Below are 16,595 nucleotides of genomic sequence, written 5' to 3' on the forward strand. Positions count from 1 at the left end.
ATTATCATATCATCATCATATATTCTTGGAATTCTTTCTTTATATATCCTCGAAAGTTTGGATCATTTAAAAGGCCAGTATTAAGTCTCCACAAGGTCTCTTTGGGTTGGTTGTCTAAGTGTAGTGACATGTAAACCCCTGCGTGGTCAGAAATATCTCTTACACCTATGTCACATTTTGAAATTCTGTGGTTGTCTAGGTTAAACATAAAAAAAGAATCAATTCTTGAATACACTCTGTGAGGGTGGGGAAAAAAAGTAAAGCACTTATCATATGGGTGTGATTCTCTCCATATATCACTCATGCCTATTTCTTTAAGTAGCTTTTTAACGTGCAATGCTTCTGGAAACATCTTTTTGGTTTTATTTGAAGAATCTTTGGAGGGATTCAGACAGATATTCTAGTCCCCTCCACAAATTAACACACCCGAAGCTTCTACAGATATTAAATTAAAAAATCTTATTTATTAACTGTTCATCATATCCTGGTGGTCTATGAACATTTAGGATAATTTCTTTGTGATCAATAAAGCCTTTCACCAATATATATAACGTCCTTCCTTATCTGTAATTTTGGAGGAAAACTGAAAATGTACTTTATTTGAAATTAGGATTAATAATAATAATAATAATTCATATAATTTATATAATGCTTTTCTTAGTACTCATAGGGCCTGATCTACTAAGATCCCAAATAACGAGCGCTAATTTGCGTGTGCAAATAATAATTTTGCACGTGCTATTTCTGGGCGTGTTGCGGGTGATCTACTATGACTGCGTGCGCAAATGATAACGAGTGCAAAAGTGGTGTGGATCTCCCTATTTTACGAGGATTTTGCGTGTGCTATCGGTTGTCCCCATGGAGAGTTTGAGAGAGCAGAGTGGTCTTAAGCGATAAATGAAGTTTGAAGCCATGGAGTTGGAGGTCTTTGTGGAGGAGGGAAATAAAACACATCGGTGAACTCCAGCAGAGACATCTAAGCGTTAGAAACACGATTTGGGAGGCCATCTGTGAAAGGGTGAATAATGTGAGAAAAAACAATCAGTGTTTTGATGGAGTTTAGAGAGCGATTTGATGAGGCTTAGTCTGCCACTCTTGCTCAAGAAAAGTTATGCGTTACTTGGATGAAGACAGTCGCCTCACTGTCCCAGGGAGCAACTTTCGGCTGAACGTTTTTAATGCCTGATATCATCATCCAGCAAGATTCACCAGCTTAAATGTAACTGTGAACATGTTTAAGGCAATTCACCCCAAAACACTGCTGCAAGCACGAGATGAGGAGATACGCAGAGCTACCTGGCGCAGCTAAGTGAGCACTCATTCTCCAAGTTAAAACTAACTAAAAACCCCTTGATGAGCACAATGGGACAGAATAGACTGAGTGGACATGTCATGTTATCTATTGACAATGACAGATCAAAGAAAATGGACATACAGTGCATCGTGGACAAGTCCGTGGAGCTTAAGGCTCGTCCAAACAGTGGTGAGTAGGCCGAGTACTTCATATTGATGTTTTGTTTGTATATGAAGATGTGGGCCGCTGTGCCAATTTTACTAAACTTTATATCTGTTGATACAGTGACCTCATGTGCTCTCATTATATGAAAAAGTTAAAGTGGGTGTCAGAATGATGTGGTCGCTATCCGTGGTGCTGAACTGCTTTGAATTTGTGTAGTTTTATTATTATTATTTTTGTTATCTTGGTTTGATTGACTAAAACATTTAGTAATGCTTGTAAGCCCAGCTTTTGCGGGCATGTTGTAAAGCGATGTTATGATGAGCTTTACAGTGACCGCAGCCATGTGTGCGTAATGCTGTGCCAGTTTGCACCTGCCTTTCAAACGTGCTAAATATAGACCCAAATACAGCGCACGCTATCTGCTTCAGGTTTGATTGATCACATTGCGTGTGCTAAATGATTACATTTGCATCTCCTCCTCCCAGTATTTTGCGCGTTCTGATGATCTACATGTGTTCTGCATATTCATGAAGGCAAACACGCTACATGTTTTGCGAGTGCTATTGTGCTCATTTGACAGATGCAATCCTCGGTGCTCCCGGTTAGTACGTCAGCTTTGCGTGCGCTATCAAGTTTGCACGTGTTTTTATACACGCAAACCTTTAGTAGATCGGGCCCAAAGACGCTTTACATAAGATGAAAACTAAAAAAAATAAAATAAAATATAACATAAATAAAACAAAACAGGGACAGAGGTGGGGCGGGGGGAGAGGTCATGTGTGGTATGCTTTAGGATTGCAACCCCCCCTTGCGTTTCCTTTCTTAAACAAGGAGAAATATGATGCGTGGCAGATGTGTTTGGCCAATTTGGTGAGATTTTGTGCATTTTAAAGCCCCCAAATATCCATTTCCTGTTTATGGCGAGACATGTGCGTTTGATGCATCGGCATGCCCACAATTTTTTATTTTTGCAATTTTTTTCTGATAACTCTAAATTGTCAATGTGTTCACTACAACATGTGTGTGGTTTGAACTTGATTGGAGAAAAGGCCAAGGGCATATAAAAGTACTTCCTGTTTCATGGCGAGACATCAGGGTTTGAGGCGTCGCCAGAGACAAATCCTTCAACATCAGGTCACATTCTGACCAGTGATGCTTCATGAAGGTGTGAAGGCCGTTTCTGAGCACATTTGAAACAAATTAACTCAAAAGTGGAGGACCTCCATCTTTGACTCTAACTTTAACCATCTGTCACGCCCACATCCATTGACTTAGGAAAATTCTGTCTGATAAATTTGAATGGTCAATGTGTTGACTACAGAATGTGCTGGTTTGGACTTGATCAGATAAAAGGCCTAGGGCAAGATCTCTTCTTTGTACCCTTAAAAATTTGCGTCAAAAACTGAAAAAAAAAAAATGGCCGACTTCCTGTTGGGATTTCACCTTGAGGATGCGCTCAGGTACCGAAACATGGTACCATTTGATTTTACGTGAGTCGGTACTCGGTAGTACCGACGGAATTCGGTCGGTACCTATAAAAGTACCGAATTCGGTACCCATCCCAAATTATTACTAGAATTATCATTATTGTTGTTATTTTATTAATATTATTATACATATACATACACATATATACATAGTTGGCCTAGTAGCAATGCAGAACTGGGTGTATTGTTTTTACTAATCCGTGCCGGATTAGGTCTGAGTAATGGAAGGCGACCTGGTGAGAAAGTGACACTCAAGGCTAAATATAGACGGGAAATCACAGTATGCGTTGTTGATTCTTAGAATGTATTTATTGATACTTTAATAACAGTTGATGTGTTGGGAGAAACTGAAGTGCTCAGAGGAAACCAACACATCAGAGGTGGATGTTGTTGCTGATCAATGGGTCGAATTGGGCTTTAAATGTGCGAGGTGATCTGTTGACGTGTTGGGAGTTTTAGACTGGCCTGGTGAGCTGAGGTGGATGTTGGTGCTGATCTTTTTATGTATTGGTGGTAGGCAGACAACTTTTGAGGTGTGTTCGGACTTCAGTGTGTTGGGCAGAACGTTTGTGTGAGCCAAGTTCCTAGAAGGACCGTCACAGCCTGTGGTGAGCTTGGTAACCCTATCATGGATTGGTGGTAAATGAACAGGCTTTGGTTTTTGTTCAGGTTGCTGATTAACCCTTGAAGACCTAGACCATTTTGGGGGACTAACTATCCTGTATTTATTTTGTTTTTCCAGCCAAGTGAAGCACTCAGCATCAAGTGCCATACATCATTTGATTCAGAAGAACCTTACCTTTCACTCTGTCTCATTCAAAGTCCCAGTTTTACAGGTGTTTTGTCTGATAATGGATGAAAATACTAGATTTTTTTTCTAAAAACAGCTGAAAATGCTGGTCTTTTTTACTCTGAACTCGGACAAAACATCAGGAAGTTTTTTTTTATTTTGTTAGAAAGTTGTACTTGTGTTTAAGACTTCCAAATGAATTTTTGTCACAATCAAACCTTTACTAAGCAAGTTACAGCAATGTGTTATAGTATTATCTTAAGCGTTTTTTAGTGGAAAAAAATGTGTATTCTTTTGTATCATTTACTGACCCTGTAGATGTGTATAAAAAAGGTCTGAGAGTAAATAGAAATGTTTTTAGATCATAAATTAGGACACTGAAGCAAAGTGGCTTTTCAGGGAAATATATTCTGAACATGAACAAATGCAATGATGCAACAAATAGTGGAAACACACGATGATCACTGACTACAAATGAAGAGAAATATACAAAGTGCCAATGATCTTCCCAAACTATATACACACATCACATAAAAATAAATACTAGTGCCAACAAAGTGCCAATGATCTTCACAAACTATTTACACACATCACATAAAAATATATACTAGTGCCAACAAAGTGCCAGTGATCTTCACAAACTATATTCACACATCACATAAAAATATATACTAGTGCCAACAAAGTGCCAATGATCTTCACAAACTATATACAAAGTATTCATGACTGCCTGAGATTTTATGTGCCACCTATTTTACATCCTGCTGCCATGCCACTGGCTGAAGCAGTTTCTATGGGCCACAGGACACAGTGCCACGTCACACCTTGCACATTTCCATATGGAACACTTTTTGCAAAGAACACAGGACCGCCGTCCCTTTGTTGCAGTGTCTGCCGACCTCTGTCTCCCAAATGAGGACTGTTGTTCCTCCTCCTCCTCCTCCTCATCCACTCTGGCCAGCGACACAGGCAAGCACTGTGCTTCTCTGGGTGCCACATCACTGTCCTTTGGAATGCCCCACAGCTCTGAAGAGAGTGCCTCCATGAACTGGCTGTGAGACATGGGCATCGTCTCAGATGTCAGACACATCTCTTTTTGTAAAATGTAGCTGTTTGTTGCAGCTATGTAAATAAAGTGGTACAGCAGTGTCCTGTACCATCTGTTGGATCTCTTGTGAACAGAGTAGTACTGCAGCAGCTGATCAGACAGGTCAACACCCCCCATGTACTTGTTATAGTCCACCACACAACGAGGTGCCACAATGCCTTCTCTCTGCCATCTCCCAATTTCCTTGTAATGAACATTTCGAGTGACAGTGTCTCCATCAAAGGCCTGGTGGATGGTAGAGCACACCAACACCTCTCGTGTCCATCCACTTCACAAACAGCAGCTCCTGTTCTCTGATCCATCAGATGGAGCCCCTGTGGCTCTGTGATGTAAGTGCATTTGTATGCGTTTTTGGTACATTCTTCCGCGAGTCGCGGAACGTACCACAAGCCACAAAGCCTTTGGCATAGAGGTCACTGAAGAGCTTTGGGCTAGTGTAGAAGTTGTCTACATATGAATGATACCCTCTGCCCAAGAACGATGCATCCATGAGGCTGCTGACCACATCATGAGAGAGACCCTGACCTGAAATGAAACGGCTCTTTCCGGTGTAAATGGAGAAATCGCTGGTGTGGCTGTTGCTAGAGTCAGCGAGCACAAAAAGGCTTCACGCCCCACTTAATCGGCTTGGCCTTTATATATTGCCATTTTGGCTTTTGTTGCCACCATTCTTTCATCAATGGCAATCTACTTCCGAGGCTGCCACAAAGCCTTGCATGCCTGTCTCAATTTGGTGTACAGCGGTTTGAGACGGTGAAGAGGGCCTGGGGTGCCCTTTTTCCTGTCATTTTCGAGGTCGTCTTCCGGGTTGCTCATGTTCTGCTAATTGCCATGAACCTGTCTCTGGTCATGACAGTAGCAAGGAAATGAACACTTAGGTGTGAGCCCTTCCTCCAGTAGTCTCTCTCTCTTGGCAGCTTTAGCAGCGACATAAAAAACACAAGGCCCACATACACAAGTTATGTGGCAGGCTTCAGCACTTCCCAAACAAATTTCTTCCCCTTTGCAAGCTCTTTTACATCATTTTTATTTGTGTTGACACAGATCTCCTGCACAACTTTGTCGCTGAAAAACTTCCTAAAGATCTGTGCCGGTGAGTAGGAAGCACCCACAAACTCAGTTCCTGGCTCTGCTGAGGCCTGAGGTGTAGTGTCTCCCTGCTCCATTTCTGCTCCACGACCTCTTCCTTCTCGTCTTCCTCTCCCTCTCCCAGTAAGGGGGGCTGGCATGGAGGAAGGGTTTGATGTTGCCCTCTCCTTCCTCTGCTGGCAGCACGGACCCTCCTGTTTGCAATACAATAATATAAAGTGACAGTACATTCTGCTCCGGTACTATTGTGAAACGCCAATGCAATTGACCAATAACACTAGTAAGCAATGCTAACAGTGGCTACCAATGGTGGCTAACAGATAGCTCAAGGCTAATGTTAGCTAGCTGGGTTTTTTCCGTAGAGGCGTAATTATAGTACCTTTGATATACAAGTTATAACATGTCTAATAATCCTGAAAAGCGGACATCCAAAGTGAAACACTCGTCGAACATTTTAAAAGTACTTACATTTGTAAGTCAGCTCCCGCTGTGCGCCTTCGCGATCCTGTCAGTAAGCCATTTCTTCTGTTTGAAACGCAATGCATGATGGTATATATTGCTCGCATAGTGTACATCACTCATACACTACTTTTCAAAATGCATTGTGGGATATATTGAGTGGACAATATAGTGTATAACCATGCTCACTCAGAATTCGGACAGCACTACAAAATGGCATATCCACTATACTATATAGTGGACTATATAGTTCACTATATAGTGGACTATATAGTGGATATGGAGTGATTTCGGACACAGCCACACACACACAAAGGTGATTCAGATGACCTCATCAGTGAGTGACAAACACAAGCACGTACACACACACACAGGTTAGATATTTTCATAGTTTGTCAAGCAGTTTTATAGGTGCCACTACTTCTACCACTTCAACTTCAACTTCAACTTTTCCTTTCCTTCTACTTTTTCCACTTTTTCTACTTTTTCAACTCCTTCTACTTTTCCCACTTCTACTTTTTCCACTCCTACTTTTTCCACTCGTTCTACTTTTTCCACTTCTTCTACTTCCACTACTTCTTCTACTCTTCCACATGTTCAGCTGTATTTAACAGCCTTCAGCTTCAGCATTTCAACACATTTGCTTTCAGGAAATGCAACCTTTCTAGTTACACGTAGAATCAACGTGGATTGCAAGCCCTGTGATTGGTCCGCTTGGCGGCTTGTATTTCCCGCATTTATAGCACTTCCGGGATCTCTTCTTCTCTATTCTTCATGTAATCATGTCTGTATGATAAACAGCAACATGTATCAGCTGTAGATTAACAGAACACGCTCTGAATCACTGTGGAAAAGTAAACAGGGATCGTAGAGGGGCCGGAAGCAGGCGACCGGCTGTCAGAGAGACCACACTGCCCTCATGCGTTTAGGCGGGGAATTTATGCGCGACACGGACACATCGACGCACATGTATGTGGTGCTCATGTCCGCGTCAGCCCCAGGTCGAAGTCCATTTATCATTTACTATATTTTAATCATTTGTACAAGTGAGATTGTTATGGCTCAATCTTTGCCACACTGTTATATTTTATCTGTTCTGGATGTTTGCAGAGAATCTCCTCGAAAAGATAATGTTCCAGCTCGTCTGATCTTCCTGCAGGACGCTCAGTCAGAACCTGCTGTCAGATAGACACAGAGGACGCTCATGTGCATTCAGACACTATCCAGCTCTACATTAAAGCACCTCACACACACACACACACACACACACACACACACACACACACACACCTTATTTGTGTTGCTGTGTGAACTCCCTAATTGATGATAATGGTGGAGCTGCGTGGGCAGTCGGGCTGAAAATGAAGAATCTATTCATCTAAATAGTAATTTAAAAGTTTTAAAGGTGCTTTAATTGGATCTTTTTTCCAGAGCAGACGTTAATAGAGGTGTTTTATTGCAGCTGAGATTCAGGAGAGATTTCAGGGACTCTGGCTATTATAATGAAACAGGTTTTTACTTTGAATTGTAGTAATTTGTTTAAGTTCATATCACCATAGAAAGAGAGCACTGATGAAACCTGTCAGTCTCTGTCCCTCATTTAAGACAGAGCACGGAGGAGAGCACTGAGGAAGACACTAAACAGTATACATGTAAGAGCTAAAAATGACAGGAGGGAAAAAATGTATTCACTAAAGTATCAGGATCATTTATGGGCTGATTCTTGGGGGGAACCCCAGTAACAAAGTGATATCAAATGTGTTTCTAGATTAAAACAGTCAATCTGAGCAAAGAGTAGCAGAAACTCCAAACCAGCAGAGATACAACTGTCAGAGGAGTAGGATCTGGGTTTAAATTGAAGCTCTTTGTTTACTTCAAAACCAGAAATGTTTACAGCAAAGTGAAATCAGTGAATCTGGTTTATGTTACTTCCTGCCCTTGTGTTTCCCTGCAGTTTGATTTCACCCTGATTAGTTCCACCTGTGTCTCGTTGTCTCACCTGCATCTGATTGCCCAGTCAGAATTAAGTCTGTGCCTGTTTACGAAACTGCCTACTATACTAGCAGTACGTACTGATTTGGCCAAAATTCAGTATGTAGAACAAGAGCAAAATCTGCAGTATGCCAAAACTCCCCAGATGTCTACTGATTTGGGAGAATTTCTCAGTACGCATTGGACCAGTCTGCTTCGCGTACTGTTTCCCACAATGCACAGCGCTCACTCCGCTTTTTCTTTCCTCTTCTTTTTTGACAGGAGGAAATCCGTTTTTAGGTGCTGTGAAAATTATTAAATTCCATATAAACCACTTATTAACTTTTTAAATTATAACTGATGCGAAAGAAGCAGTTTCCCTATCAGCTTGGCCGTTGTTTACTTCTGCATTCCTAAACCGGAAATTCAGTGACGTCTGGCCCAGCATGCTGCAACACAAATTGAACAGAACAGACATACTACAGACTAAATTCAAACACAGTATGTAGTAGGCAGTACCTACTGTCTACTACATTAGTAGGTAGTATGTAGCAGGTCGTTTCTTAATCAGCCTTTGTCCCACCTTCTGTCAGTTCATTATGCATCTTCCCTGTGAATGTGTCTCCTGTGAGTCTCAGCCTTGTCTCCCTTTTCTTATGTGTTTCCAGTGTTTCTCTTGGTTTTTGATTTAACTTTAGATTTTTATAGAAAGGACGTTTTTGTTTATCCCAAATTGTTTTTTTTTGTTCAATATAAGTAAATATTAATATTCAGGTAAAAAATATATTTTTAAGGTCAGATCTTAACATTGCTACGTAAAATGTGTGGTGGCTCTCAAAACAAGCTGCGCTGGAGGAGACTAGTCGCATCCCAGCCTGAAACTATCACAGATCTAAGAGTGAGTGGCAGCACTTAGCGGGTCTGCGTCAGTTTCAGGCATGAGTGGCGGTCTGCGTCAGTTTCAGGCATGAGTGGCGAGGGGGACACCGACAAACTTGCACCCACTTCCGATGCAGATTATGGCAAATATTCAATATCCTAGCCCGCACACTGGTTAACCTTCACATTGTTTTTAATTAATTCCAATTTTGGTCAGTTTTGGTCACATGTAGCCTGGCACAGAGGTGCATCGGTTGTACGCAATTATGCACAAGGTTAACTCCAGTGTTACATTAATTATTCAAACCTCCAGACCAACAGGTTAGAATCTTGTGAATGAATGTTCTTTGTTCTTAAATGGTCAGCTGTCTCTCTCTCTCTCTCTCTCTCTCTCTCTCTCTCTCTCTCTCACACACACACACACACACACACACACACACACACACACACACACACACACTAGGAGGACTGCATGCTAGTTTTTGGATAACCCACTAGAGCTTGGTGCGTGGATTGTCAGAGGATCACTGAGGGGAGCAGGAGTCTTTACAGACCGTCAAACCCCTCTGTCTCTCCATGATGATGTATTGTTTGAGCGTTATGGGTTCTCATCAGAATGAATTCAATATTTGTGTGTACTTTTGGAGCCTTTTGTTGCCAACACAACATGTCAGGGTTGTGCAATGACCATTCTGTAGACTGTATGTATTACCCTCAGATTTTCTGCTACGGGAACATTTATGTGTGCTGTTGGAGATGCTGAAAATCTCAGCATAAACACAGTCTGCTCCACTATTCACAAAGTTTCACGTGCGCTTGTTGAGTTGTTGGATATGTTTGAGGTGTTCTCTGGACAAAAGATGGCTTCTATAAGATTGCAGGTAACCTATGAAATTATTCTTAGTGAATAATGAAGATCATTTGAGATACTGTTAATCATTAAATCCAGCTTAACCCTTTTCATAGGATTCCCAAGTGTTTGGGGCGATAGACTGCACTCACATCACCATTACTGGTCATTTGAGTTAAATCTGGCAGATTATATAAATTATAAATGATTCCACAGTCTCAACATTCAGGTAAATCAATCATTGTGATAATACAACAGTGATATACAGCAACTGAATCACTCTTGGACTATCTGTCACTCTGTAGAGGAGCTTTTGATGTGATGCTACAACCTTTACTAACCACAACAGTGGAGGCTGTGTGACAGACTTGACCAGGGTATGTTTACTGCAGATTTTCAAATTGAATTTGTTCTTTTTAACATGTGTTTTGAGATATTGATAGTGGCAATGTTTCTAGTGGTTTTCAGGGCTGTTCAGTGGGGTTCTGCTGGGTGACAGGGGTTATGCCTGTGTGGCAAGGTGGAGGGGGGCGGCACTAAGAGTTTGACATAAAATAAAGAAACAAAATGTAACTGATCTGACAACGCCACCTGGGGAGTTTCACCCCAGGAAATAAACAAACACTTTAATAAATAAAAAGGCAACACAGGTTCAACAACTGAAGTGAGACAGAGACGTGGTTCAAAAGAAAATGTAAATTTATTTATAATTTAAAATGGGAGTATCTGTAAAGAGAAGGGGGTTAGTTATTGCGGTAAGGATGTAAATTAGTCAGTTTAGGGAGATGTATTAAAGTTTATTACAATATAATTTGTTTATTTTATCTTAAAAGGACACTTCCCGTCCAAGGTGATTTAAAATTAGCAAAATGGGAGGGGGAAGTGAGGGGTGCCAGCAGAGGGGAGGTAGCCTATCAAGGGGTGTGTTCCAGGAGTGCAACTTACCCACCACTTGTGAACTCACAGCAAACACGGCAAACAGGTTCAAACTATTGTGTCCCGGTCATAGACTGTAAATAAAATGGGCAGCGTTGCTCCGCCTCTTCCCGTTGTACGGTTCTGAAGCCAAAAAATCCCGCTCCTGGAAGTAAAACCCCGTTTTTTAAACTCTAATAACTAACGAAAAAGAAACTAACTACATATCACCACAGCATACGGATGTGAGAAACATTCGTACGACGTGTATTTATTTTTTAAAGTTTGACTGCTCCCCCATTCAAATGAATGGGGGAGACGGATTTTTTGACCTATACTGCAGCCAGCCACCAGGGGGAAGTCACACTGCTGAAAGCCTCCCCACCATCCACCGGAACCTCTCCCTTGGTCCCGGTGCACTTACCACTACAAACAGTGCAGGGAACCACTTAGAGTGCCTAGCCTCGACCAGCAGCTGGCAACCACCTCACTATAGGGAAATTAACAAAATAATTAAACAAAGAAAACAATTAAACCAGTTGGTTCTATTAAAAAGTACAACAAAAGGCAAAACAATCAAGACAGGCAAAAACAACTAACACAGGCAAAACAAAAACAGCAAAGGCAAAGCAAAAAAGTCAATAAAGGCAAAACGGTAAAAAAATAAAATAAATAAAAAAGGCAAAACAGCAGCCGATAAGGCCTGAAATACAGAAAAGCATTACGTTTTAAAACTTCTTTATAACAATTCGTAATATACCTCAACCCTCATGTTGCCTGACTTACCAGGAACTTGCTTCACTGTAACAATCACACACGGGAACAGCTACCAAGGAAGCCTAAAGCAAACAGACCAACAGAGGCTATACAAGAGATAAAATAGTTCCACATCTCAGGAATTCACAATCTTTAAAACAAAGAAACCTTAATCAGACCCGGCACCAGTTCACCCAAGGTAGAGAGGCAGACAGGGGGCTATTCCAAGACAAAATTAACTGTGTTAGCTTTAAGTAAGTCCAAAATTACTTAAAAACAAGCATGGAATAATCCTTTTGATTCCTCACCTAGTGATGTGTCCTCCCGTGTCGAGGCTTCGAAGCGTGTGCCGAGTAATCCAGGAAGATTTCTGTGAAGCGCGTATCGAGGCTTGTGTTGATGACATATGTGGTGACGTTCGAAGCCTCGCGAGCCGCCTGTACCACGTGACTGATTTAGGAACCAGTTCGCGGGTTTGGTGCGCGATTTGAAATATAAGGGCACAGTCCCAACCTTATCCCCAATTTGTTTCCACTTTCCCTTTTGACCAGGCCATTGTATCATAAAGACAGACACCATATTAAGAAGTTCATTATTTATGTGTTGGCATCACAAACATCATTCACTTATTCAATTCAAAGCTTCACACACCAAAGAGATGGTGTCATTATAATCACCGCACTTATTTTACATTTATTGTCCACTTGATGGCGCAGTAGAGCAAATGGAGCACCATGAAGCTTCGGCCCATGAGTGAACCAATTGGATGGAAAGCCTCAATGCTTCAAGAAGCTTTATCTCGCCATCACTATCCTCACCTGCCTCAGTGCAAGGAGCATGTGGCAACCAGCAGGCAAACCAGACAAAGAGGCAGCCATGTTGCCACAGGTGCTCCCTATATGGGGTGCATCTCAAAGCTCTAAACTGCAGTCTCCTCGCTCCTCGCTCCTCGGTCGAACCGGAAGTACTTACTGACGCGCCATTTTAACTTGCGTCCCAAAGCTCTAAACGCTGCTGGAGGAGAGAGGAGCGAGGAGCGAGGAGACTGATCCGATGAGGGATAATTGAGGAAACACGAGAGCAGACTTTGCGGAAGTCTTTTCTCTGACAGACGAATATCACTCACTGATTGGACGCTGCAGCGGCTCGGACTTAACTGAAACTTAACATCAGCTGAGTTTAATAACAGAGAAAAGATGGACCTTAAAACAGTCACTAAGGGTGCCCTGAAACAGATCATAAACATCCGTCGGTTTCTAAACAGTCTGTGTGTGATGAGCTGAGATTGAAAAGTGTTTGACATGAATTTTAAAAACAAAATACTGATCGCAAAATCATAAATTCAATATAACAGAGGATGGATTATGTTATATCTGATTGTTTTTGTCAGATTCACTGTCTAATGAAATAGAGTAATAGAGTCTAACATCATTGATAGAATATATATCAATGATCAGTTATTCCTCCTGTTAGTTTCCCCATTTGTTCTCGTTTTCTTCATGAAGAGAAGTCTGACAGTAAAGTTTGTCTGTTAGTAAAAACACTTGTTATATTTCCTGTCAGGTTAATAAAGTTTCATATGAGGCTGATCATTAATGAGCACAGGGTTTGAAAAGAGTTGCATGGTTTCTATTTTCCCTTAAAGTAATAAATAATTTAATAATGAGGCATTTTACCGGTGAATCGATCCGCGATGCTTTAGGACAGAATAAACAGAGAGCTGATTCTCTTCATGTGCAAGTGTGTGTTAAACATGTAAACACAGAGACAGAGCTCTGTTACTGTTTATATTTATCAGAGTTATCACAGTGAACATGTGTGCAGACACAAACAGCTGTTAAAGCCATCATCACAAACCGACGTCGCTTCACGTGACGCTCCGGAGGAGAGAACGTCTCATTTCTCTAAATACAAATCTCCTCTCTCCTCTGGTTTCATTTCCTCGCATCTCTGGTGGGCGGGACTAAGACGCGAGGAAGAGACGCGAGGATGGACGTTTAGAGCTTTGAGATGCACCCATGGTTCACCTGATTAAGGGAGGAGTTGACCTACTTCCAAGAGGCTGCATTCAAAGCCAACAATGAAAAACCAACGCTAGGAGCACTGCTCCCATTACACCTGCCAAGCCTCATAGATGACCCCTTACCCTGACCCTGACCCTAAAGCAGGGCAGCAAAACTGAATTAACGTGTCCCAGGCAAAAACCCTTTCTAGAATTGAGATGACTTCCGGAAGCGAGATTTACCTGCTTGTGGGGTTGAGAGTGGTCCCTGTCAGGGCCTGCAGGATCATTGTGTCTTGTTTTATTCTTCACAACATTGCAACTATTTGGAGGGAAAGGGTCCCTGTCACTCGTTCATTTATACCTCCTTCCTACGCTTCAGCTTCTCTATCTCTAGTTTTGTTATTTTTATCAAATAGTCTTTATAGCCTATATCAAGCCTATAACACAGGCTCTGCTTCCTTAACTCAATCCAAATAAAGTGCAGGCGGCATAGGACAAAAAATGGTTAATCAAACAATATTTTTATATTAATAGATTTGTCAAATTAAGTTTGATCACCAACATCCATGTGCTTTTACTCAGATCCTCATGAAAGTTAAAGCCAGTTTTTTTAACCATAAGTCTGATTGAAGTCAGTGTTTTATTATTGCAGACTAATCATTATTCACCATTTTAGTTAAGTCATATGTCATATCATATATCACTGTTTTCATTACACATATTAAACATTATTAATCCATGTTTAAAAACTGTTTATCACTTAGATATCTCTATCTTACCTATGCCTTCTGTTCAACTACAGCGACATCATGTCAGGGTTTAAAGCCAGCCTCATCAAGGCTGGCATACCTGGTGGCACAATCAGGTCTTAAACAGCCAGGCATTAGCCACTGAGAACAAGTGGAGAGCTACCAACTGATTGCCCCTGCAAAAACATCCTCAAAAGACAATAACAATCATTCAAGGTGGTCTACCCAGTGGGGATGGGATGGAGAGGATTTGTTGCACGCTCCACCTTAAGACAGCAGACCATCACATCAGTTTCAGAAGCAGCCAGTGGATAGAGCTTTAGCGGAAGGACCTTGCTGGGCTTATAAAACATCAGACCCAGGATCCCAACTCTCAACACCAGGGTGAATCATAGGAACATTTGGCCGCAAGAAACAGGCTGAGGTTTGATGACCCTGTAGCTGACCTGCTATGGGGAGTGTTTCAATTGTTAAAAGACTAAAACATTCAAAGATCCACACTTTCAATTTCATGTTTAGGGCAGAGATGGCGCACTTCCTGAATCCCATACACACATCGTTTGGCACGCACGCACGCACACATGCACACACGCACACAAACACACACAAACACACATACACAGTGTCGATTTCCTCACACAGCTCTCTGTCTCTCTGGTCCTCACTGTGACAGCTTCAGACGCTGCCTCCTACAGGCTGGAGTTAATCACTATTGACAAACGCCGGGGCTCATATTGAATACAAAAAACTCAGTCAAAGCAGTCTGAGTGAAAGTCATCAGAAAAATTGAACTGCTGGGAGCTTCTGGGGAGTTACTTCTTAATCAGACTGTGCTAATGCTGACACAGTATTTCTAAGCAGTGTGTTGGACATGTTTTACAAGTAACATGCAGATACTGTATGTCCTGCTACATCACATCAAGCTCATGTTTTAATGATCTGAACACTTGTGTAATGACCTGATTAATATCAGTTCTACATATATATTTATATCATTTTTGTAAAAACACGTGTGCTTCTTGTTGTAGATAAGAATCCTTTATTCATTTTCAGATTGTTTCTAAGCTGAGGTAAATTTGCATTGAATAAATGCATATGAGTAATTCACTGTTAAAATATGTTGTATTTTATATATATTTCAAGGTATTTTATGCTTTCAAGTATATTTAAAAAAAAAGCCAAAAAGTTCCTCTGTAGACCCCTGTAGTGAGAGAAGAAGGAAGTGAGCTGCTGAAAGATGCAGTTGATACCTGAATACCTAAACCCGAAGAGGAGGTCACATGGCCCAGGAAGGACAATAATGTGAAAGTCACATTTTTAAAGCTTCACTGTGATATGTTGCTGCTTCTGGAGTGCCATAAGACAGTGATCACATCTTACCTGATAAGGTTGTGAGAGATAAAGAAACTCTGCCCCTCATCTTTTTCACGCAGTCGGAGCAGATGAAGGACAGATGAACCCACAACAGACAGCCTCAGAGATGTGAACCCTTGAGTCACAGACTCAGAGAGAGGGAGTCAAGTTAGCTTTCAGGGTCAGAGTTCCAAGTAAGAGGTGGTTGGCTCAGCCCAAGGGCTAATGATATGGTAGAACAAGTCTATGTAGTTTTAGCTAATCAGGATTTTAAAATTTCACTGGATGTGGACTACAGCATCCCTTTTGTGTCTCTGTGTGTGATGATGTCCCTCCCTCAGCTCCTCTCGGAGATGCAGACACAGAGTGGCAAACGTCCCTGTCTATGAAAAATGAATGTGATATTTGATGGAGTAAACATCTGAAGCTGCACTTCTGGGGAATTGTGCGATTAATCATGAGGCTTTCCCGGTGACTCAGAGGACTCTGCTCAACCAAGAGCCAGAGAGCAGGAGCAAAATGAAGACAGGAGTCTGGAGGGCGCAGCCAAAGTATGCCAACAAAAAAACAACAACAACATGATGATCCGCAGGACCTGGCAGAGAGAGAAACAGAGGACAAACACACACACGCACACACACACACACACACACACACACACACACACACACACACACACACACAGTCTGACACACACTCTGCCTGCTTGTTTTGGGGCTAATAGA

At 41.6% G+C, this 16,595-nt stretch overlaps 1 long non-coding RNA gene across 1 annotated transcript; it reads right to left on the bottom strand.

The window, feature by feature from the left end:
- Positions 1 to 11,428: 11,428 nt before the first annotated feature.
- On the bottom strand, positions 11,429 to 12,216 carry LOC117810785. Its single transcript, XR_004630848.1, has 4 exons — positions 12,072 to 12,216; positions 11,932 to 11,982; positions 11,794 to 11,846; positions 11,429 to 11,497 (listed from the first exon to the last, which is right to left on the bottom strand). It is a non-coding gene; the product is annotated as an uncharacterized LOC117810785 (long non-coding RNA).
- Positions 12,217 to 16,595: the final 4,379 nt, after the last annotated feature.

Source organism: Notolabrus celidotus, chromosome 3 (assembly GCF_009762535.1).
Source record: "Notolabrus celidotus isolate fNotCel1 chromosome 3, fNotCel1.pri, whole genome shotgun sequence".
NCBI lineage: Eukaryota > Metazoa > Chordata > Actinopteri > Labriformes > Labridae > Notolabrus > Notolabrus celidotus.